Consider the following 23,460-nt stretch of genomic DNA (forward strand, 5'->3'; position numbering starts at 1 on the left):
AACAAAACACAGTACACTTGAAGCATTTCCCTTAGCCTGGCTGTATGCTTGCATCCTTTGTGTGAAGTCATAGACACATCCGGATGCGTTCCGGAAGGATAGCTGCATCCCAGCGTTTGGGAGTGTGTAAGGCTTTCCAGTCTTCCGGATCTCGGGAGGTTTTTACACATCCGGAGTTTCGGGGCCAGGCTTTTCGATGCATTCTTCTCGAAGAGTTTCGGTGCAGTAAGCGGCCATACACCAGACAAATGTTTGCCTCCGGTAAACATAAAACTTACTCGTGGAGTCTTAGTGCTATAAGTCAAATCTCAGACAGGGCGAGTGTTGGGGACTTGGGTGATAAATTTTCCCTTAGCCAAAGATAAACTCATCTCCTCGTAGCTTGAAGCTGATGACATGTTCATATATGGTATAGTGTGTAAACCAAATAAGTTGGAAGGTATTGAGATTAGACCCTTCACGGTTTGTTAGACATCGACGGAACAAAGAGCAACCAGTGCAGAGTTACTAATCGACCAGAAATCATTGATAAAATGCTTAAAAGACTGCTCAATAATTCATTCCCAATCGGACAGTGCTTACTTCAATTCCGGGAGTAGGTAATTTACGGATCAATCGTTCGCTTTACGAACGAGAATAATTCTTCGTAGCGTTAAATACTGATTAGCCTTCTACGTTCCCTGTCTAGTTCCTCGGTGTACTTAAAAATGGGAAGATTTATGGAGGATTCTTCCTTTTTTTTAACCCCCTGACTATCAATCAGGCCCATTGAATGCATACCATTATAAAAAAAAAAACCTGGAAGCGAAATCGAAAGCGAAAATGGTGACAATGGTGACGAACTTTCTGCACAAATGGATTAATTTTCTGCTCGTTCCATTAGTGTCTCTTATCGGATCGTAGCTTATGCAAAGGACAGGGCGGAGTGTGATTGAAAGGGAATTGAAATAAAACACTAAGGATGCTCACGATTTTCGCTGGTAAAAATTGGTCGCCACACCACGGGTCGAATGGTCCATTTTCATTAGCTCGCGAAAATGACACTTTCACTTGGGAATGGTTTTTCATTGTCTTTTTTTCTGTGTTTTGTCACCTTTTTTTCCTCCTATTTCCTTCATTTGTGTGCACGGTTTTTTTTTATCTTTCTCATGCTATTTAAGCTACCTATCGAAGATACGATCTAAAGTCCATCTTGCTTCAAAGCTCGCTTAATGGTGGACATATCATTCCGTGTGTTTTTTGGGGATGTTATATGTATATAAAACAATTTAAAAGAAAGAGCTGTTCCCTTCCCACTGGGAGAAACGGGAGTAGTTCGAGGTGGTAGTCAGCAGGCCACTCAATACACCAATCCGGAAACCATTAAAATCCGGCAACAAAGGATGACTCTGTTACGAGTTCCGGGAGCAGTACAGAGCAGGGGTTTGGTGTAGTTAAGCGATAAAATTAAATTGAACAGAGTCCGAAACTTCTCCCAACATTGTGACACTACGGATCTAGCGGACCCCGAATAGGGAAGGTTTTTGTTTTTTTTTTGCTTCTCTTCCACGCTGGACGGTAAAAGGAAAATCTCTTTTTAATTTATTTTTATATCCTTTCGGCAAACTTTGCCGTCATTCTGGGTATTCGTTGGTTCGGGGGGAAGGACACCGTTGCATTCCGGATATTGGAGGAGATAAGAGTTTGCGCTCGATCGGTCCTGTTGGCAAGTGCATACGAAAAGATTCGTGCGATACCGATAAGCCGGACGGAGATGTTCAAGCGGTTTGCAGAGTGTTGTTTAATATATAGTCAGCATAAACTTTAACATTATCGCTCAACCAGGCTACCTCACGGAACGCCGATCGTCTGGTTGATGATGGTGGCGTTTAATTTCCCACTACAAGATGAGGCTGGCTGAGATCCTGCCCTGCTGCAAGGATTTTTCAGTTCCGGAGCAAGTTTTATGCCACCCACTATCGTCGAGCGACCGAATCACGGCAAATTAATCCACTATAATTGAAATTTATTCAATTTCATTCACTCGTCCGAAGGGTTTTTTCCCTTCTTCTTTGCTTGGCTAAACCATTTGTTAACAACTTTTTTTCTGCTTCGCGTCTTGCAAAAGCCAACAGCGATGAGAGGCAGAACAAACTTTCAAACCCATACCGAACCTTTTTATCGGTCTACTCAACAAGTTTCACGGTACATCTAGACAAAATGTAATCGCTAATGGATAGGAAAAACTAATACTACCAGCCTGGACGATGGGTTCCGTTTTTTTAAAGGAATTCTCTAGGACAATCCCAAACAAAGGACATTGTGCGTTTGTGTCACATAACAAATCAATTCCATTAACACATTGGGATGAACCTTGACGAGAACACAAACACACTCACTGGCTAGATACACGTAAAGCCTCTAATCCTTCACGTATCGATCGATCATGGGTGAATGGGGACAAGAATGTTTGTTTAGGACACAGAATACAATCTAACAGCCACATGTGATTTCTCCAATAAACACTCTCCAAGCCCGCACCAACAACAATGGACGACGACTTTAAAGTTCAATTTCCCAGCTCGATATGTTGAATATTGGATGAGATTTACTTTCTTCAATTAGCAAGATCAGCGTTGGTCGTTTTCGCTTCTCGCCCCAAAGTGACTTTCCATGTTTGAGACACAAAAAGAAAAAATTCTCGGGCAGAGTTCCAGTTCCAAATTACCCGACACTTTGCCGACTGACGAGTGACGCTGTAATTCGTCTCGAGTTCTTTAAGTCCCCAATTTTTAATGCTCACTTGAAACGTTAGCCCTGCTGTAAGTAGAATCGCTTATCAGCGTTTCCAGTTTTTGGGGCGGCAACATACCATTCAACCCCGGGACTGGCCCGAGCGTAATGAATAAATAAATTAAAATGTCTTATTTTCGTTTTCCTATATATTTTTGTTTTGCTTTCGATGCTGAGGGAAGCATTTCTTTATCTTTACGAGTTGCCGGAAATGGAACTCGAAGGACAGTCGCAAAAGTCGTGGTAGAAAAATTATCAACCGAATTTATGTCCATCAAAACCAGCCAGCCTTCTTAGCGGAAAGCGAACCGAAACTGCCAAACCGGTGTGGGCGTTGCAAAGGTTTGCTGGCGTTTCGTTGTTTATCACTGTACAATTTTCCATTTTTCGACAGGCCCGACAGACTCGACAGCTCGTGCTCTTTCGGTACGATTATTTATTTCCCCCCTCCCCATCTCGCTAGGGACAAGCAGTAAGGATTTAGCAAAAGGAAGCAAAAGGACAGTTGCACTTCCGGCCATCAACCGCTTCTTATCACCTGCTTTTTACACTGTCTTGTCGGAGAAGCGTTTTGTGGCACAACCCGGAAGTGATCCATTGCTTGAGGACGTTTCGTGTTTTGTCGTTCCGGTGGTGTTAGTTCGGCTTGCAAAAGAAGATGGTTTGATCTGATAAACATTTCACTAGCAGAAGTAGTCGCTTTCGGGGTATTTCGCATCCTTTTTGGAACATTTAGTCGTTTATACGGCAAAGGTGTCTATTTGCTGGAAGATGTCCCAACGCCAAGAAAATCCCCAAAAGCAATTGATTACAGTCCGTAAGCTCCAAAGGGCGTGTCAGCAAATGAGTTGACACTTGGTGTGCACTCTGGGGATGAAAACTGTTCCCGAAGGAAAGGCATTCGGTATTGAAGTCGTCGAAGAATTTTGGAATTATTTTTTTCTCCCAAATTAGCAAGACTTGATAAGTTGACAGAATAGTTTTGGAGATGTTTGGGGCCAATAGTAACATTAATTTACTAGAATACAGCAAAAAACACCATCCGCTAAGTGAAAGCTCTACTTGGAGGATTTAAATAATAGTTTGCCTAGGCTTACGAAACCCTCATTTGACGCTTCTATACTTCCTTACTTCTCAAATACGTTCCCCCATTTCCATCACCACTTCATTTGGTTTCATTTAGAGAGATCGGTTAGCTTCACAGAGCTGAACCACGCGATCGCTACAAGTCGTAGACAATCGTAGACATCACAGGAGAATATCGACTTTTTGACGAAGGTTACCAACAAGCCAAACCACATAACATCAACACCGAGCGCGCCTAATGTACAAGCGCAGCCGCACTCGATCCGCTTGATGATGATGATTATGATTATGATGGGGAGGTTACTTTATCGCTATTATTATTATTTATGAACGTACATTACCTCTGTGCGTCTTGGCGCGTCCGTGCCCTCCTGCTCTGCCCAGAGGTGGATCGAGTAAACGCACCGCAACGTGAAGGTGTGATTACATCAGGTGTGAGGAAAAGTTCGTCGATTCTGCAATTGAAAAAGAGAGAAAAATAAAATATTACCAAAAATGCGTAAATCTTTAACACCATCTTCACGGCGATGACTTTACAGACGTTTGCTTTTAATTTTCAGCGTTCGAAACAAAACCATTGCACACACCTAATAATGGTCCACTATTGTGGAGCGCTTTTGAAGCTACTACCACGCGTGCGATGTGATCCATTCAGCCGCTAGAGAGGGATGCAAAAATAAATCCCGCACCAACCACCCATCCCGGGGTGCTTGAAAAGGGTCGTGCGGGATTCGGTAATCGCTCGCGCCCGGCAAAACCACAGAACCGACCCCAACCGACCGATGGAAAACAGTTATGTTAAACGGATTATGTTCATTAATTTTATCTCGCGAGCTCATTTGTCCGTTGCTTGACTCGAGTAGGACTCCACCGAACCCGATTCCGAACCCGGTCATGGCGCAGAATAGTATGGCCACACCGCTTGTTGTTAAAGCGGGCAAAACTGCGATCATGCAACAGGCAGCGGCATCGTGTGTGGTGTTTGCTGTGTGTGTGGACATGTATGGACCACAAACTGACGGCTTTCCAGCGGGATGATCAAGCTGAGGGTGGAGGATTAAAAATAAAAATAAATCGACATCGGGTAAGATCTTTCCGGTGCGGTCGGACGACATCTTTGGTTTTGCGTTTGGGGGGTGTTGGGGGACGGAGAAGGTTGCAACAAATTTGTTAGTCTCGTCTCATACAAACTACATTAGCCGTACTAATATGGCCGTAAAATTGTTTCCAATTTTCCCACCAGTTGTCGATGATGGAAATATACGGCCACTGACAGATTTACAAGCACCGACGACTGTATCTGGGCGTCTATTTCGAGGGCAACAAGAACCGGGCACCATGAAACTGCATGAGGTTCATACGAATGTCAAGAACACTAGAGATTTAAATGGAAAACTTTCCCCCGAAACATGAGTCACATTGAGTGAAAGAGCTAGAGCAGTTACTGTTCTGGAGAACGCACGTATTCCGAAAATTACTGAGCATTCATTATGCCACAATGAACAGAGATTTTGATCTTGAACTTGTGATGATGCTGTAAAGGATGCTTCTGCATCATCCTTTTACACACACCCACCCACTTGTGGGCATTCCATAATGATCTTCCATTGTGTGTCGTGTAGTTTTCCTTGTAGTAATTTTTGGAAAACTTCCCACAGTTGGCATTAATTTTGAGCTCACTAGCAACTAGACAACTTTTCAGGGCAAAAGTTCCATCAGCAAGGACAAACAGTGCTAGTTAAGGATACACGTACGCGTTTGATGCACATTTCACATGCAAAGAAAGATTCGTTGTGCAATAGTCATCACCATGCGCGCATGACTACACACTACCTCTTCTTCCCATCGAATGGTATTCTTAAATCGCCCACATGGTAAAGACATTTCTTCGTGTCAGTGCACCATTCCGGTTCAATTTCAACGCCATTTTAGACGATCGCAAATGGTGAAACAAATCACCTTCCACCTGCGCTTTGCAAGATGGACCCGGAAGAAATATGCACCGAACATGCAACGGTCATTACTCACATGCCAGTGCACATATCATCAATATTGTTCAAAAATTAGTCACCGATAAAAATCTGACGTCCTGATTCGTTTCGGGTCGATATGGGAAATAAGGTCAGGTTAGCAGAAGACTGGTACTGTAACACAATTCCCTTTATTTTTGCCAAGAAGGAGGCTCCCGGGGAACCACTAATTAAGCTTAATGGCTTCATTGCATGGCACAGGCTGGTTGAGCAGAGCTGGCAGGCTCGACAATGTTCGTTAGCATACCCTTCATTGGGACATGGGGTTTTTGGAGTCACCATGGCTGGTTGGTGTGAAATCGTCCAATTTACCTGAAAACTTTACGTTTGTTTTTATCCATTCCTTACAAAGGGGTAAAACAGGAACAATGCGAGTAATGCAGGAAAAATCGCTTTGCTATGCCACTGGTATAAGTACTATGGGATCGAGCTGGACAGAAAAGCTGTTTTATTTGTACAATTTTAGTATCTAAATTTTTGGGATAATTGAGACATCTTTGTGTACAACTTGACTTTTCTGCTGAAAACCTTGATGAATATTTAAATTCTTGGACAAAGTCTTAGTTTAAAAGTCCAAAAATTCTTCTTTTCTTAGCTTCAGTTTTCAGTTTCAATATAACTTCTATTAACATAACTAGAAATTTTCATTTTTGTTTGTCCACCAATAGAATCTTGGTGAACTGCGAGGTCACAGCAATGTTCTTTGTACGGTTTCCTCACCAGCTAATGGAGGTCACCAGAGGTAGATACATATGCGATGATGTGACCCTTTTCCTCCATACGTGCTGTAGAATACGTCCTGCCATACCAAAAACCGGACAAACATTATCACACTGACACGGACCCACACATTACTCGCACGTCGCATCATTACGGGAAAGGTGCCTTGTGAAAGGCTTTCCAATAGTCAGCCGCATCCCACCAAACCGTCGTGTCGTGTACTTCAAGCTGAGAAGAAAACGAGGTCACCGTGCGGAAAGAATCAACCATAAACCATACCAACCACACCGTGGCTGATCCGCTCGATTCGGGTTGAGTTCTGTGCCGCGCAAAAAAAACACATGGTCAAACAGGCTAAAGCTCACCCTTCCACTGGCATATCTAAATCTCTGTATGTGTCCCCCCCGTTTTGGCACTACTCGCCGGCTTATTGGACCGTTCCGAACGTACGTGGTGAGAACTTTCGTTATTGTATTTTATTTCATTTTCAATTATTTCTTCCCCACCCTGCATCGGGGACTGGGTTGGGGAACGTACGTGCACAGTTAAGTGGAGAAGACGCAACCGTCAGATGAGGCGGAAAATTGTCGAATACCATCTTCCTTCCTGATGGTGCGGGTCACCGCTAGCTTACGGACGGGGTGGAACCCTTTTGTGAGGGGTTTATGATTGAACATATGTACCCTATCTTGCGTCTTTTGCCATATTTTCGTTAAGACGCTCGTGTGCCGTAGTCGGACGGTACCCATTTCACCAAAACGGTCTGCTGGACGTTAGAAGAGCTAGAGATGCCTAGCCATCGATAGCCATAGTTTGCCGTTCCGTTCCGTGTGCCCATTTCGGTGTGCCTTGTGCGAACACAATGTGCGAATGAATTTTCCATTCCAAACGGATCCTCATTCGCCAATGCTTCGCAAAAGGGTGGCAAGTCATTTCGGTACTTATTGGACGATGGGAAAAAAGGGCCAATGGCGCTGACGACCTGCTTCACGCACGCCTTTCCAAACTCGTAAATGCACCGAAAGCAATGGAAGGAATGGAGCAGGAACAGGGTCATCAACGTGTTCCACTTTTCTGGCAAAAGGACCGGATGGGAACTGTTTTGGGATGGGACGATGGGAGAATTCATCTCCTGAGCGGATTTGGTTAGGGTCATAATTTTCAGCGCACATTAGACATATGCATTAAGGCTCCGGCAAAACTTCAGACGGGTACCATTCGGTGCGGTAATTTGAACTTCCTAATGAATTTTCCTTTCCCAAATGGATTGCGGAACACTTCAAAAACCTTCTTTTCGGGCGGCTGAAGATTTGGCACGCAAGGATTGAATCGAAACGTTTGCAAACAAGTGCTACAAAAACTTTTACAAACAAATAAAGTACCGCTTCTTAAAGGGATTCCACTTCAAGAAGTGCGCGAATGGAACATCCGAAGTACCGCTAACAGAGTTAGAGTAGCAGTAGAACAAGAAGTACTCCAAAGGGTAATACTTGGAGTTCCATACCTTCTTTCACACTATCGCTCTCTATCTCTCTCTCTCTCTCTCTCTCTCTCTCTCTCTCTTACTTCTGGGCATGTAAACGTGCACAATATCATCATCATTGCATGCATAATTTATGTGTCGATGCTGTCCGCTCGTTTTGCGAAAAGGTGTTGGAAAGGAAAGGTTTCCTTTGTTCTAGGTGCGATGCGCACACGTGTCTTGCACATTGTGGAATGTGCATACAGCGTGCCACAATGACAAGAACGGCGGGTGCAACTTGGTGCAGTCAATCATGTGACAGTTTTTTCTTACTTCTTCTGTCTTCCTTTTTGCATTTTTTTGGCACATGAATTATGCACAACATTGGTGTACCTATACGGTTGTCGGAAGAAATTGGATCTAGATGTCGTGTCCTAGACTTGCAGACTTACCTACGAAGATGATGTTGAGGGTTTTGCCATAAGATGGGTAAGAAGAATTTAGTTTCTTTATTGTGTGCAGCCATCGTGATCTTTAGAGACGCGAGGTAGCTTTAAAGATAAGAATGAATGTGCGATTCTTTGTTGACAGGCTGTTAACTGCTCGTTTTGATGTCTTAGACGAAGTTTTACTCCAACAATCTTGACTATTTCTTCCTATCAGTAAATTAACTATAAATATTTATTGTCTGTTTTCCTTTTTTTTTGGGTACTGTAGATTTTACTTTTTAAGTTTTCTAATATTGAGAACTGCTTATGGGAATTTCTTCTCAGGTGGTACAACAGCTTCAAGGGAGATCTTGGAATATCATTTCTGGCTTTTCCAGGACTTTCAAACTCCTGTAGCCAGACAGTCAGTTTTGATACGGGAAAACGATCAGGATGGGATTTAATACCTGGTCCTGCCTTGTAGAGAACAACGCCATCATAAAAAAAGCTACTTCCATGCAATACACCTGGCATACTCTACAGACACAATAATTTTTAAAAACCTTGAAAATTGGAAGGCGCATGATATTTTATGAAAAATATCGAAAACGATGTACATTCCCCTGGTTTTTTATCATTCTAATGAAATTTTGAACCAGCACTCAGTTCACTCCTATCTCCATCACACCACCCCCCATCCCTCGTCCATAAATCCGTCATCAGTGCAATAAAAATAATAAAGAAAGTTTCCCCCTCACTTTCCTTGCGTTACACGAAACACAAAGGAAGCATGCTGCGTAACGGTTTATCACCTTGAATAGAGGCACCCTACCATTGGCATCGCCCGTGCCTATGCATCATGCTTTACCGATGCATCCAGGCATTATGTCTGCACTTTATTTAACTGCCATTCGAAACGATTGCGATCGGCCGAAAGGTGCCGTTACGGTACACCCAGGCATCATCTCCACTATTCGTTTTGGGGGGATAATTTCATACCGAACGCAACCATCAACGCACATTCGGAAAACATTACTTTTCACCACTGAATCAACCACTGACAACCAACCCGTTAGGTGCCGGAGTTGTGTGTGTGTGTGTGGAAATGTAGGAGAAACGAAATTGAACGCTTCGTTATGAGTACGGGAATGGCTTCATCGGTGGGTTTCACGTGTGTGATCCCATGCGCAAGATTTCATCCGCAAGTCACGAATGCAACTCATCCTCTCGGACCTTCCATTCCAATCGGCCATTGTGTTACAGTTAACGGACCACGCGGGGGATTGGGTGTCTTCTGTTCATCACACCGTACCGTATGGTTCACCCCAAGCCGAAGGTCAATATGTTTTACCGGACACGACCTCTGAAAACATATGTTTTTATTTTTTTATGCTGTAGTTAATTGAGTTAGAGTATAATTTAAATAACCCACTTTTAGTGGCTTTACATCACCTTTATTCATACCTTATGTCGATACACCTTATGCTTCTTACTTTGATGTGTTTTCGTCACAGAACCGTGTCACATGTACTACACCTTCTTCTAGAGGTATATTCGAACAAACCTTTTCGCCAACCTAATTCCACCATCGAATCCTGCCCAAAATCGAAACGTGCCCAAATATTTGTTCCGTACCATTTTGCGGTTCGGTCACGTTTTTGGGGAAGGTGTCCTGTAGGTTCACTACAGCGAAATCCTTGCGATCCTACCACCGAGCACGAAACGGCTCTTACATCGATTTCCCAATATTTTGACGCTGAATCATGATGATGCACCTGACGGATCACGAATAGGGTAGGAACACCTTTTTTTTCTAATAAAACAAACGATGACTAAAGACATATAGAAGGTACTATCAGAGAATGACTAATGCCAAAAAGAAAATCAATTGAAAGGTTAAGGTAAATGTGAGGAAAATAAATTGGATATGTTGTTTGTCCTTTTTTGGGGGGGCCGGGATCGATGTTTGAAGAGGGAAAACCCGTTATAAACAGGTCACACCGAAGATGGAAGTGCAGTTTCCCACTTGTGTACCGATAAAATTGCCAAATTATCAATTTCTAGTCGTTCTCATCATTGCAGTGTACGAAATTGTTAGCTTCCGGTGTTGCTTCCCTCAAGAGGAACGCTTTTCCTTTAGCCATATATCGGTTAATAGATAGTAGTTTTTCCACCAGGCCTTAGAAATAGAGGTTACTACTTCCGATACGTCGGGTGGTATCTTCCAACCGCCCAATAATCACATGGCCTCGTTTGAAACCTCCCCGAAAAAGTGGGTGAGCTCCCCTAATCCGAAACAAATTGCCACCAGCCCACCGTCTGAGAGAAGATATTAAGCAAAGCGAATTGTTGGAGATGATTCTACATATCACATCCCATCTATGCTCCGCACTTTTGCGGTGAAAATTAAACCAATTAATCTCGTTTGGTTATTAATTTGTTCGGCTGCTAATTTAACGCTTTCACGTGTGCGTGTTCCCGGAGTGGAAATTGGTAGCTGCTTCTTTCTACGTGCTCCACCTGCGCAAGGAGAGGAATCATACACCACGCAAGGTGAAAGAAGACTTACTCGCTTGGGAGAAAGGTGTTAATCTTTGCTTTGTTCCGTGTTTTTTTTTCTTTCACATTTTTTTTGAAAGATTAACGGTGCATATCGTGGAAGCATAATTTGTAGCGGGTGAATAGCAGAAGCGATCGGAATAAAACGCAAATATGTTTCAGTTCGATACGCAAATTACGATTGCGTGCTGCGCATCTCGTGAAATCGAAAGTAGTTTAAAAGTAAAGCATGCATAATGGGTAGCGCTAGTGGGGATCAATCAACTTTACTTTCTATTTTGCGAGTGTGCAAAAAAAAGAAAAGCAATTTGATTTAGATTGCCTCTGCTTCTATGATGTCATGTTGGTTTAAGGAGTTTTGTTTTTTTTTGCAAAAGAGAAAAACGAATATAAATTGCAAAAAAGGTTAATTAAAATTTATCTTATTTCATGCTTTTTTCGTAGTATTTTACAAAAAAAATATATAATTGGATGGCAATCTTTCATGACCCTTTTCTTACACAAAGAGTCTGCGCCAAAGAGATGGACTAACTTGTCTGCTCTTCAACCTTACACTGGAGAGGTCTAGCCGCGACTCAAAGGTGAAGATATTGGGGACCAATTTCAATAACCCGCATTAGATCCTGGATTAACGCTGATAACATAGATATATGTAATTCTTTTTACGTCTCTTGAATGAATTATAGCTCCAGTACTTCAATACGCCTCTGAGACATGGACATTGTTAAAAACTGACTAACCGCCTTTAAGTCGTATTCGAGAGTTAAATGTTCAGAAGGATTTTTGGATACCTGGTGTGTGGAGGAGCCGCTACAATGACGAGCTCTATCAGCAGTACTCTCTTTAGCACAGTGAATCAGACTCACCAAGCTTCGGTGAGGTGATCACGTCATCAGAATGACACCAGACGTGTTAGTCTGTAAATTCATCTTAAGTCGTCCACATGAATACTGGATCTCTGGTAGGCTCACACTGAGATGGAGCGATGGTCCACCAGAAAGGCCAGCATAATGAATTGGATCACGAGTGCTCGACTGTAAAAGGTTTAGAGGACTCCTGCAGCAGATCAAGACCGCGAGTGTCTGATAAATAAGTGTGATTTTCCATAGTGGAACTTCAATAAAGTATAAATGTTGTTCCTAAAGTATCCACCAAGAAATCACTCGGTAGTTTTAGTGTTAAGCAATCTTTCACAGATGAGACTTTTAGCTCAAAACGTCAAAACGGAATATATTGGTGACCTAAAATGTTACACAAAATGTCAAAATTCCTACAAGATTGAGCTACAACGCGCACGGTTCCTTCAAACATGGAAACTCAATTCCTCCAGTCAGTGAGCATATAAATTCACAATCTTTAAACGAACATTTGCGTAATCATGTAACCAAACCCCTTCGCATCTTCTCCGCCGTTTGCTTAATGGGCTTTTTTGCTGCTTCTTTCGAGATCATATTTCCCTGAAGGCAGCAGAGATCAGGCAGCATCTTAATACATTCGCCCAACCTGTTCTAACCTCAAAAGGAAAGAACACACGCATTCAATCACGTTAATTTTCCCGCATTTTCCTGGCTGATGGCACCCTTTTAATGGGTGCTTTAGGTGGGGCTTATTAATAAATATTCCTGTCAGTGTTCACAGAGTTATTAGATCGAGCCGGGGGGGAAGAAAAAACAGCACACGTGAAGTCCACCCCCGTCATCAAATTCACTTCACACGCTGCGTGCGTGAGAGTGCGTTGGTTGGCTTGCGATTTCACGCTTGCCGCGTGAGGTTATTTCACTAAATCAACAACCCACACACCCACACGGGAATTGGAACGCATACACCAGCCGGCTGGCAGGCAGCAGCTGCCGGAGGCTAATCGTTCGCTCTAGATGTTAATCAAAAAGTCGTGTCACATTAAATTATGACTCGGGTGACAGTTTCAACATCAACATCGTCACCGTCGTTTCACACTTTCTGGTCGCGGCGGCACTTTGGCCGCGGATGCTGTTCTCCTCACGACCTGTTTTTTTTTGTTGTTGGTCGATTTGAAGGGTGGTGAGGGCGAGTTATCTTCGCCTGCGCAGTCCAAATAAAAAGAGTGTGTGAGAAAGAAAGAAAAAAACATGTCCCTTTTTGTAGCGAAGGAAGAACATCAGGAGCTTGAGTTGGAGATGGTAAATGAGGCAAAATGTTAAATGGTTCCGTAGAGGTTTATTGGATTTATTTTTAGGAACTTTTGGCTTAAAGATCAAAAGCATGTTCGGAGTTGTTGCAGCCGCTAGCGTGTGCAAGCGATGTGAAGCAATCAGGTCGGGCTGGAATTCGGCTAGAACAAGCCGAAATCTTGCAGATCGCATTAGCATAAAGAGTGATAAAAAGATAAACTTTTTTTTCGCTCAAACATTCAATCAAAGAATGGGGAAACTGTTCCCTTTTTTCCATCAAACTCGCGAATGGATCAAAAGTATTCAAATAAAATCACTCACATTTACTTGTGGCACTGGCGCCAGAGTAGAAAGCCTTCTTTGACGTTACGTACGAAACAAGGTAAGTATTACTAAATGGCGCACGAATAGTTTCTAGTCCTTCTATCGCCCTTGCAACTAGACACGTTATTTTACCGAAGCACCAATAAAACGGTCTTGTTAATGTTCGTGTTAGCAAGCGATGCATCGGTAAGGGGGATTTTGATTCCTTACATCCGACATTTTTTTTTTGCTTTGCAAATTCTTCCCGTTTTTTTACTTACTTCCGTTTGAAGTGGTAAGCTTTCGCAACATTTTTTTTGTGTTCGTTGCATTTTTATGTTTGCTTATAATTTCGAAGTAGAGCTACTCAAAGGCGACCGACATCAAAGTATGGTAAAAACGAGAGTGATCCTGGTGGGAGTAAATAAAGTGTTGGTTCTAGTAAGGATGCTTAAAATATAGTATAGGGAGCTATTGGGTAAAAAATGTCTTTCCCTAGAGGTGTTTTTAAATATATTTTATAATTTCATTTATCGATTAGTTCATGTTCAGACATCAGAATTAATGATTCCTTCGAATCAATGTTCTACAAAAACATTTCTTATGCTAAAACGCACACAAGACCCAAGTCAGAAAATATTTTTTTTAAATTTAATAATGTTTTAAATTAATTTTAAATTTAAAATGGCGTTCATGTATCTCTTGCACTCAATAAAGGCATTCAAAATTACACTTCTTTCTTCTTCTGATCATAAGAAACATAAATGCATACAAATTTTGCAACACTTTTAATTAGTGTTCTCTCTATCGTAGTATCTCCCACTGTCCCCCCACAGGTCCGTGTGTATGTGCTCATCATTTTATATCTTATTTTTTCTGTTATTTATCCCTTGCTGTCGCACTTTTGAACTACAGCCCCTGGCACTGCATTCGTACGTCATTCGCGATATTCTGTCATCGAACATAGCAAAACCAGTGTTCGGGCCAACCAAAGCAACGTCGGATAGCAAGCCGGCAAGAAGCATGCTGCATGCTAATTAATTAATGTTGTCACTTAAATCACTTTAAATAGCGTTCGGCCATTCCACGAGTGGTTGAGTTTTTTTGTGTGTGTTTTGTTTTCCCTTTTTTTCTCTCTCACTCTCTCTATTCTATTGCTTTCAGCGCTGGTTCGGTCTAGCCGGTAACAAACGCATCCGGCGCACTGTACATCATCATTAGGATGCGCATTCCGGTGCAAATATTTGGTATTCCTTTCCCCCTGGTTTGGTTGTTGAAAGCCGGGCGGTGCTTATTTGTTTGTTGAACGGTCACATCATACCGTACGATGGAATTCGTCCCTCACAAGCACATTTCTGCACAATTCAAGGCCAGGCTGCAGGAATGTTCGAGTAATTTGTTTATAAAAATTCAAATTCGAATATCTAACATTGTTTAAGCATTCTTATTTTGCTCACTTTTGTTTTGAAGAAATATTTAAAAATTGTAGAAAAACCCCTTTTTTCTGAAATCAATAAATTTTACCCCTTCCTGTATAGTTGCGGAACAACATAGCAGGAAAACAAGTTAGATTTGGCGACACACGACAACCCCGGGCTGGACGGGGTTTTGGTTCATGGCTGACCCCGAGAAAAGGCGATTAATTTGTTATCCCTAACTAATGACTTCCAAGCATACAATGTGCGGTGTATCATGCAACGAATGCATCCCCCGGTACAGGTGCATCGGGTTCCGCGATATATTTTTTAATTCACAGTTAGATCGCGAGCCGTACAAAGAGAACAGTTGTAGGCAGAGAGAGAAAGGGCGAAAAAGAATTCCTAATAACAAACCAAAGCTTATGATTAAAATACACCTCACCAGCTGTGGAGTTCACACGCACTTACTGCTGTCGCAAATCGTGTTGCGCGTGATATTTTTGGTCACGGAATGTGGCAGAAGAAACAACAAATTATAACGCTTGTTGAATGTTCTTGTTCGGGCGCAAAATCAAAACAGGTATTTATTGCGCCACTTAAATTATCTTTCTTTTTTTACCTTTTTGATTTATTTTACTCTTGATCCTATCAAGTAAGTAACAAATAGAGAAGCTTATAGCTTTTAATAATTTTAAAAATATTAAGCAAATATGTGGCTTAATTAAAGGGAAAATCAAACAAATGATATTTCTGTCTGTCTCAATTTATCATCATTGATTCTTTGATCGATTGCTACTTCACAACTCACTTCATTTATTGAGTGATAAAATGTTACATTAACTCGTTGCCACAGTACCCACCACTCCTCCAACTCACTGTCAATACACCGACATACCGACGATGTCATGCAAAATTGATTAGAATATGAATGTGGCGCGAATATCTTTACGCTTCTGCTGAATCACAGTGCTGCTCTTATGATGGTGAGAGAAGGGAAGAGCACAAAAAAATAGGAATAAGCAGTAGCACTTCATCCAGATACTGCAGATGCACAGACAGGAGCACCATTTATCATAAACAACTCACCGCGCTTCGTTTCTCGCACGGTCATTCTGTGGCAATAATGTTCCCTTTTTTGGGAAAATCGAACTACTTTGCTGCTGCGATGCTGCAAATATTGATTAGGGTACTTTTCATGGAATTTCGATCCCGAAGTGAAGAGAAAAAAAAACTACCGCCAAATCAATAAAAGGATAAACGAATGTCTGTTAACCAGACGGATGTCGAACCCACGTGCTGCCAAAACGGAAGATGACGGGTACACACTTAAGCGAACTATTTACATACATGCTGGTGGTGTGTGAGTGAGTGTTTAATTTCACCACTCAGCGTTTACGGGATCCGTTTGCTTCGATGAAAATGCATGGAAAACACGCGTGTGCCCCATCAAGCGCACGTGCGACCTTTCCGAAAATTTAACCTACGCACGCACGTATCCGCTTATCGATTAAACCCTTTTCGCTTAATCTGATGCACCTACGCAAGGGAATATCCATCCGCCCAAAATCGATTGTGACCGTAGTTGCTGTGCTGTCCAATATCTTCATCGATTCTCATAAATCTCCACCAAAAACCGGCACGGACGGAGTGGAAGAAGCTAAACAAACATAATGCACCCCATAAAGTGGTCCCTCTTTCAGAATGTTATCTGCGTCGGTTCTTACGGCGGGGGAAGTTAGTTCGCGTTGAAACGAAAAGCCACACGGATGAAATACTTTCCCTGTACCAGTACCAGCACGGGACCAGAGGGTTGTGAAAGTGGGGTTTTTTGGGAAAGTGTTAAAAGTGTCAGACCCGTAATTGACGACAAAGAGTGCACGGGGAACGAAGATCGATCGCCCGTTGTCTTGGGACGCGTAGTCGGTCGGTCGGTAAAATAATGTTTTGATTGATTGTTATTGTTTTCAACCGCGTGCGGGGGAACCCACGGGAATGCACATTTTCCGCATTATTAGGTTACCCAACTGGTTACCCCTTCAGGAGTGTAACGGATGATGATTGTTGAAATGACAACAAAAAGAGTGAAGAAATGTCGCGTTAAGATTAGAGTGCACATTTTCCCTCGTTTTATTCGAATTGTTAATGGTTTTTAAATGTTTTTGTTTGAAATTTACATAATCCACTGTTAGATGACTCCCTTATGTGCTTCTTTCAATCAGAAAATGAGATTTATTTTATTATGTTTACTACTTTATTACGTTAAATAGTAGCCAATTACCTTTTCAGTAGTAGTCCAAGAAAAAATATAGTTTTTTAGAAGAATATTTATCTGTTTTCCGTATAAAAAAATAATTTGTCTGTTATATAAAGTATGTAAACTTTTTTTTTAAATTGAATTTTAAATTTAAATTGTTTTATTTTTATTTAATTTTATGCCCCAACCCATAAAAAATCAAAAATTAATATTTGAATTCCACCAATTTGTTAATACAACATAATAACATTTGCGTTTGCATAAAGCTCACCTTTAACCGACTGCTTTGTGTTTATATTGACCCATAACCAAATAGAATCCAAACACTCTAGAAATGTGTTCACTGACTGCTTTGTTCAATTTTCCAAGCACAAACACATTTCAACACTCCCTCTGTCCCCGCAATCAACATGCCCCCAGGGCAGCTTCCCCGTAAAGAACCAACGGTATATATGCTGGTCTAACAATGCGTGTGTTGGCATCAAGAATTTAATTATTTTAATAAAATTTCAACCACTTAATTAACACTACTGCTATTTGATAGCACGGAAAACCACAGCTCATTTACCGATCATGACCGCACGGTACTGCACTGTTTCGTATCGTACAGCATACTTATGTCTTGTCCACCACTCAAAACATGCGTTTGGAATTTATTGGAAAAATGTAACATACGTACAAACACGCTGGGAAAATGAACGTTTTTCAGTACTGGGAATTACGGGAGGTTACGTTGTGTAGACATGCGTGTAAGGTATTGTTGAGTGGAAAATACACACATCAACTTCAACCAGAGTAACCAATGTAAACTTCCCGCAGGCATCCTTACTCACTGTGCTCTTCACCAACAACACGATAGTAACGATAAGATAATGAACTTTTCCTTCTTTTTCATATCTCACTCCTTGCTTCTTTTTTATGACCAGATCGAACTCCTTTCTATAACTCCTCGTCCTGGTCAGATGCTTGTGTTTTAGCCAACCTTTTTCCTGAGAGACGTTCGATTGATTGGCAGACCGATTGCGTGTCGTACAACTTTCCCTGCCGGAAGAATGCATCGAGCAAAGCATGTTGTTCTGTGTGATGTACAATGAGGAAAGCATTTCCGGAAGTATCCATTTTCGTGCAGTAATTGGTTTGCGTAACACTCGAACTCGAGACATACGGAACTGGCCCTTGTGTCTTTGAAAAGATCTTGTACCACTCGGCCACTGGCACGGAGCAGCCAGGATGCTGTTTTGCTGAGCGAGAATAATTCTACACCGCTTCTGCCCGGTAAGACATTCGTGGAAACAAGATACTAATTACTTTATCAACATACCTTCAGGGTAATGTACCTGGGCTGTAACATCGGTACAATGCGAGGAGATGTGGTAACTTTTGACCAAGACTACACAGGGGTAGGTAAGACCACGTACCACTGCCGAACCAGGCACCAGGTGCACCGGCAGCGATAAGAAATGAGGTGATGAAGTGGAAAAAGTTTTACTTCAACGCCTCATGAGCAATTGCCGGGATGCAGTTGAGAGGAAGTCGCGTACTTTCCTGAGGACATTCATGTATTGAAGATGCACAACGTGCTGTGAAAGTTTTTTTTCCACCCATCAGGAAGTAATACCTGTGGTATTTTATTGCAACAGCACAACAGTTTGGTTTTGATAACTTAAGAATAAAATAAAATTTGACCTATTCAATATTTTTCTAAAGTTCTCCCAAGAAATTGATCCAATACTTTGTATCCTTCTCAGGTGTTTCAAAGTCCAAAGTGTTACCATTTGGGGTAATGTTGTGGTTTAGACATATTTCGGTCAGTTGTCATGAATTCCTTCCAGGAATAAACAATCATTTCAATAGTTCCAGAAAAGCGTCCTATGGAATTCAAGAAGCCTTCAGCTATAAGGAAAAAAATAAACGTGTGAACGTACTGCCATTCCCTGTTCTGAAATGTGATACTGGTTAGACTGTTCTGACAGCTTCAAACTGTCTTTCCGGGGTTTCCCTCGCTTTCCCTGATGTTCCAAAAACCGGGCGATTTTTTCCTCAGCAGGTTTGTAACCACCCAGCACGATATGTACACGACATGTGCCTCGTGTGACAGGTACCGCGCGCGTGGTATGTTCACTGGTTACCCATGTCAGAGGCATGGACAGAACATGGGACCACCAGGAAACAGCCCGCCTGGGCCCAGAGGTTCGACCGATAAGCGCTTTCGATCGGTTCCGTCGAATATCGATGGTTCCGGTGTCGACAAGACATTGGTCAATTTTCTTCGAAATAAAAGTAGTTAAATAGCATTAGGGAAGAACCACAAGTGTTTGTGCAGTGTACGTCAGGTTGGAAGTTTTGAAGACGGCAGCCCACCACCACCGCGATAGGTTGCGAAGGCATACGAGTTTGACGTGACGAGGACGTACAAACAAGTGGACCTAATCCACGGTGACGGTGACGGTATCCAATTTCCCTGCGTGGCTGGGTGGCGCTGGTAGGTAGAAAAACGCTTTTCGTCATTTGATTAGGTCAAAGCGTTCATGAAAATGGTTGCGTGTGGCAGAGTTTAAGCAACACCCGGTAGACGACCACGCGCCTCCTCGTGAGACAACTTTCCGGAAGAAACCCATTTTCCCAATCCACACACATATCGGAAACGTAATCGAACACCTACACCGAATGTGTGTCAGATTATGGACACAAAGCCAAAGATCTTGCATCCTATCGGACAATCCATAAGGTGACCACTTCACATTTGGCTTCCCAGTTTTTTGGGGTTTTTTTTGGTGAAAATCTGTTGACACAAATTGAGAAAATTCGAATTATCGAATTATAGGTGGAGGTTTCATTGGTGTGGAGGTAAGCTGAGTTAAGGGAGACTCAAGAATGGCGTTTGCTTCCCCCCCAAAACACCCTAGGCCCAGGGACACTAGGCTTGAGTGACGTAAGTAGCCAAATCTTGTTAGGCTGTAAATGTGCGCTGAGCCGACTATAGCTTTGGGTTTTGGGCGAGATTATAGGGCGATGAGAAATTGTTGCTCACGGGCATGCCACGCACACACACACATGTGCAGATATTCCTCTAGCATTGGAGTAAATTAAGGAAGGTTGACTTTTCCTGGAGAACCCGCTTGGACAACTCAAACCCAATTCTAAACGGGATTATGGTCAAACAATCAGCCATAGCCGAGTATGGCGTTTGGCGCTTGCATCCAATCAACTTTCAACAGTCATTGGCCGACGTATAGCTCTGAAAATGTCCTGCAAATGAATCTCGGCAGGAATCGTCGACCAGCGTTTCCCAAGAGAATGCATCCGGGCGGACACACAGTTTTGCCAACTCATTTCGGGTGCATTTTTCATCCTGATTGCATAAATCCGCTCCCCTGGGCAGAGGGTAGCGGGTCTCCATTGAACGCACAATATGCTCACATCACTCGATTTGAATAGCCGATGACTTGGGAGTTTCTGGAGAGTTTGGCACAGAGAGAAAAAAACCGTGCTCAAATCAATGAGCTAGCGCGTTGCAATCAAAGCGGCAGCTAACTAGCAACCGGCTAACGATGGTAAGAATGATGGATTTTTGATAAGATAATATCAGCATGTCTCGTTTTGACAGTGTATTATAGCTTATTTCCCCCCGTTCTCCTTCCAATCCCACCTCCTCCCCAGAATTAAGTTCTCTGCAAAAAAAAGGGACACGATGTGCCAATCTTTCGATTGATTCACGGGCGGCGTGAATCTTGAGTGCCCGCCGTTCAGGGCAACAAAGTAATGATGAGAATGCGTTTTATTATCGCGATTGAGCTCTTCGTTTGATCATGGACGCTATTGGAGGCCAATCATACCATACTCGGGAGGGTTTCGTTTTTTTTTGGCCTAAAATTAATGAGAACATTGGTTGTGAAATGCATTTCTTCCAGAACTTGCTCCTTTGTTGAAGGATTTTTTTCCATAACATGCTGAACAATACATTAGGGGTGTTGGAGCAAATGAGTAATTAAAATTGTATTCTTAGATTAATGTTAAAATCATAAATATAATCTTCCAATGAAACTTAAGTTATTGTTTCAATTTATATTAATTTTTTTTGAAAAAGATCAAACAGACGAATCATGACTTCATGAATCATGAATTCAAAAACTCAAGATACGTTATTTCTAAACGTGTGGAAAACTTTACAAAAATACTACTAAAAATTGTAAGGCAACTAAAAACAGCTATTCCGAAGCTGATAGTTTTTTCTTTCTGATATGTTTTGCTGTTGCTCACCTGAATAAATTTCACACAACTTACGAACCAACATACCGCAGACCGGCTGCACAGCCGGTGAGAAGGTGTTTGGGGTTTCACCCTCGGTTTTAGGGGATGGCTTGTGTACACAGCTTCCGAACACTGCCGGAGCCTGGGTTGGGTCTCATGGTAAATGAGGCTTACCAGAAAGCCCATTCCCATACACGACTGAGGTTTTTCCCTCAGCAATCCATCCCATCCCAGTAATGTGATGACGTTCAGTCGCAACACCGGCAAGGGAATGAAAAATCATGCCAGCTAAGTTTTCCGTCCCCAAAAAGACCCTAGCCAGCCCATAAACCAAGCTCGTGCTGCTACCGATCGATTTGTCTCAGCAAACAGTGTAACGATGCCATCCACTATTAGTAAAACGCACTGGAAGGTGAGCTGACGATGTACATGATGCATCCAGAACCCTTTGATACGGCTGGCATCGTAGTACATTTTACCTTCACTTAGGGTGTTAAAGTTTTCCCAACCCAGGGTAACGTATACAGTAATTTCCATACTGTCCTTCGGAAAAACTCTGACCGGGTTTTTTTGATGCAAGAAAAAAAATTGAAAAAGTACTCTCACCACACTCATGATGGAACTGGGTGCCGTAAATGGATGCTTTCTACTGACCACAGCTATTCGCACTGCGTTGATGCAGAATGTACATTAAAAGGTAAAAAATCGTTCCACAATCAAAATATCCTTCCCGTACCGGTTTGAAGGGAATACTTTTTGCAAAAAAGGTAGAAGAGAGCAGAGATACGTTGTCCTGTGGGTGACATAGAGTTTCTCGAATAGAATGTGGCACACATTCTCGAGCAAACCCCTTTTTTTGTTTAATATTTCTGTTTTAAGTCGACCATACGTAGCAAGTCTTCACCCGAGACTCAATTGGAAAGGGGAAAAGCGTTTTGCAAGTGCTTAGGTTTGTTTTCCTCTTTTTTTTTTGTTTTATTTCTTGTTTGAAGCTGCAAAATAGAAAACTCAAAATGTCACTTACATTGTTGGCTGGTAGTTGAATGCTTTTAGGGGAACATTTTCACCATACACGCCATACCGGTTTTGTCTAAGAATGGCCCCCCGAAACATGCGTTCTATGTGTTCTTTGTGTGAAAAAGTCGTTTGAACTGTTGTACTGCTTTCGGTTCAGTTTCCGAGTTGGCGAGAAGAATAAACAAAGAGGTAAAGTGTGCTTTACAACTCGACTGGTGCTAAAATGCAATTCCATAGGAGCCTTGGTTCGGGTACACGATAAGATGAGAGAAACCAGCTTACGGTAAGAAAAAGGATAAAAATTGTATAAACATGCACCAGCAAGACAAAAAAGGGACCCATCGGTAAAGGGAATAATAATGTCACTGTCAGATGCTGGTCCTGGCGTGGGGCAAGCAAAGGATGCATTCGTTAAAAGCCATCCACTAGAGCGAATTCATTTATGTAGCTCCAAGAAGGATAAAGTTTTGCCTGTTTGGTGAAAATGAAGAAACACACTTTCACAGAAAAGGTAAACAAATCCTTTCGCCCACCCTGCGAAGCTGGTGTTGGGTGTAGCTTTGCCAGATTGTTGAGATATTCGTTGACATCATTAATAATCAGCTTCCGTGCACAGCTGGTGAAGCTGGTGGGATAGGTAAACCACCGAAATATGTTAACAAATTAAAACTTCACAACCGATCCCACTCCACCGAGACGTTCCAGACGTTCGGGTCAGGATGCCAGAAGCGCATGATGGATGTAATGTCCACACTGGTTGTCACGCAACGGTTTCATCAGTTCCAAGGCATTTTGTTTTATTTTTTTGTTAGGTTAAAAACAAATTCACCCACCTTATCCGAAAGCTCCCGCAAAACAGATGTACCTGTGATAACGGCTGCGTTACAGCTGATGATTAATGGCACGCATGGAAACGGGAACTCCCTCTATTACCAGAGGAGAAAGAATTCTGCGTAGGATTGTGACGAACTATCGAGTCGAAGCGAGTGTTGTGTTATCAGATTATTCAG

General features: G+C 42.3%; 1 protein-coding gene across 6 annotated transcripts in view; it reads right to left on the minus strand.

Annotated features, from left to right (window-relative positions):
- Nucleotides 1–23,460, minus strand: part of LOC125770057 (MOXD1 homolog 2-like) — a 503,823-nt gene that overhangs the window by 116,083 nt on the left and 364,280 nt on the right. For all 6 annotated transcript variants that reach the window (XR_007419137.1, XR_007419135.1, XR_007419133.1 and 3 more), the window contains exon 16: nt 4,200–4,313. The gene's annotated coding sequence lies outside the window, so the exon portion shown is untranslated. The remainder of the gene's footprint in view (nt 1–4,199; nt 4,314–23,460) is intronic.

Source organism: Anopheles funestus, chromosome 3RL (genome assembly GCF_943734845.2).
Source record: "Anopheles funestus chromosome 3RL, idAnoFuneDA-416_04, whole genome shotgun sequence".
Taxonomy (NCBI): Eukaryota; Metazoa; Arthropoda; class Insecta; order Diptera; family Culicidae; genus Anopheles; species Anopheles funestus.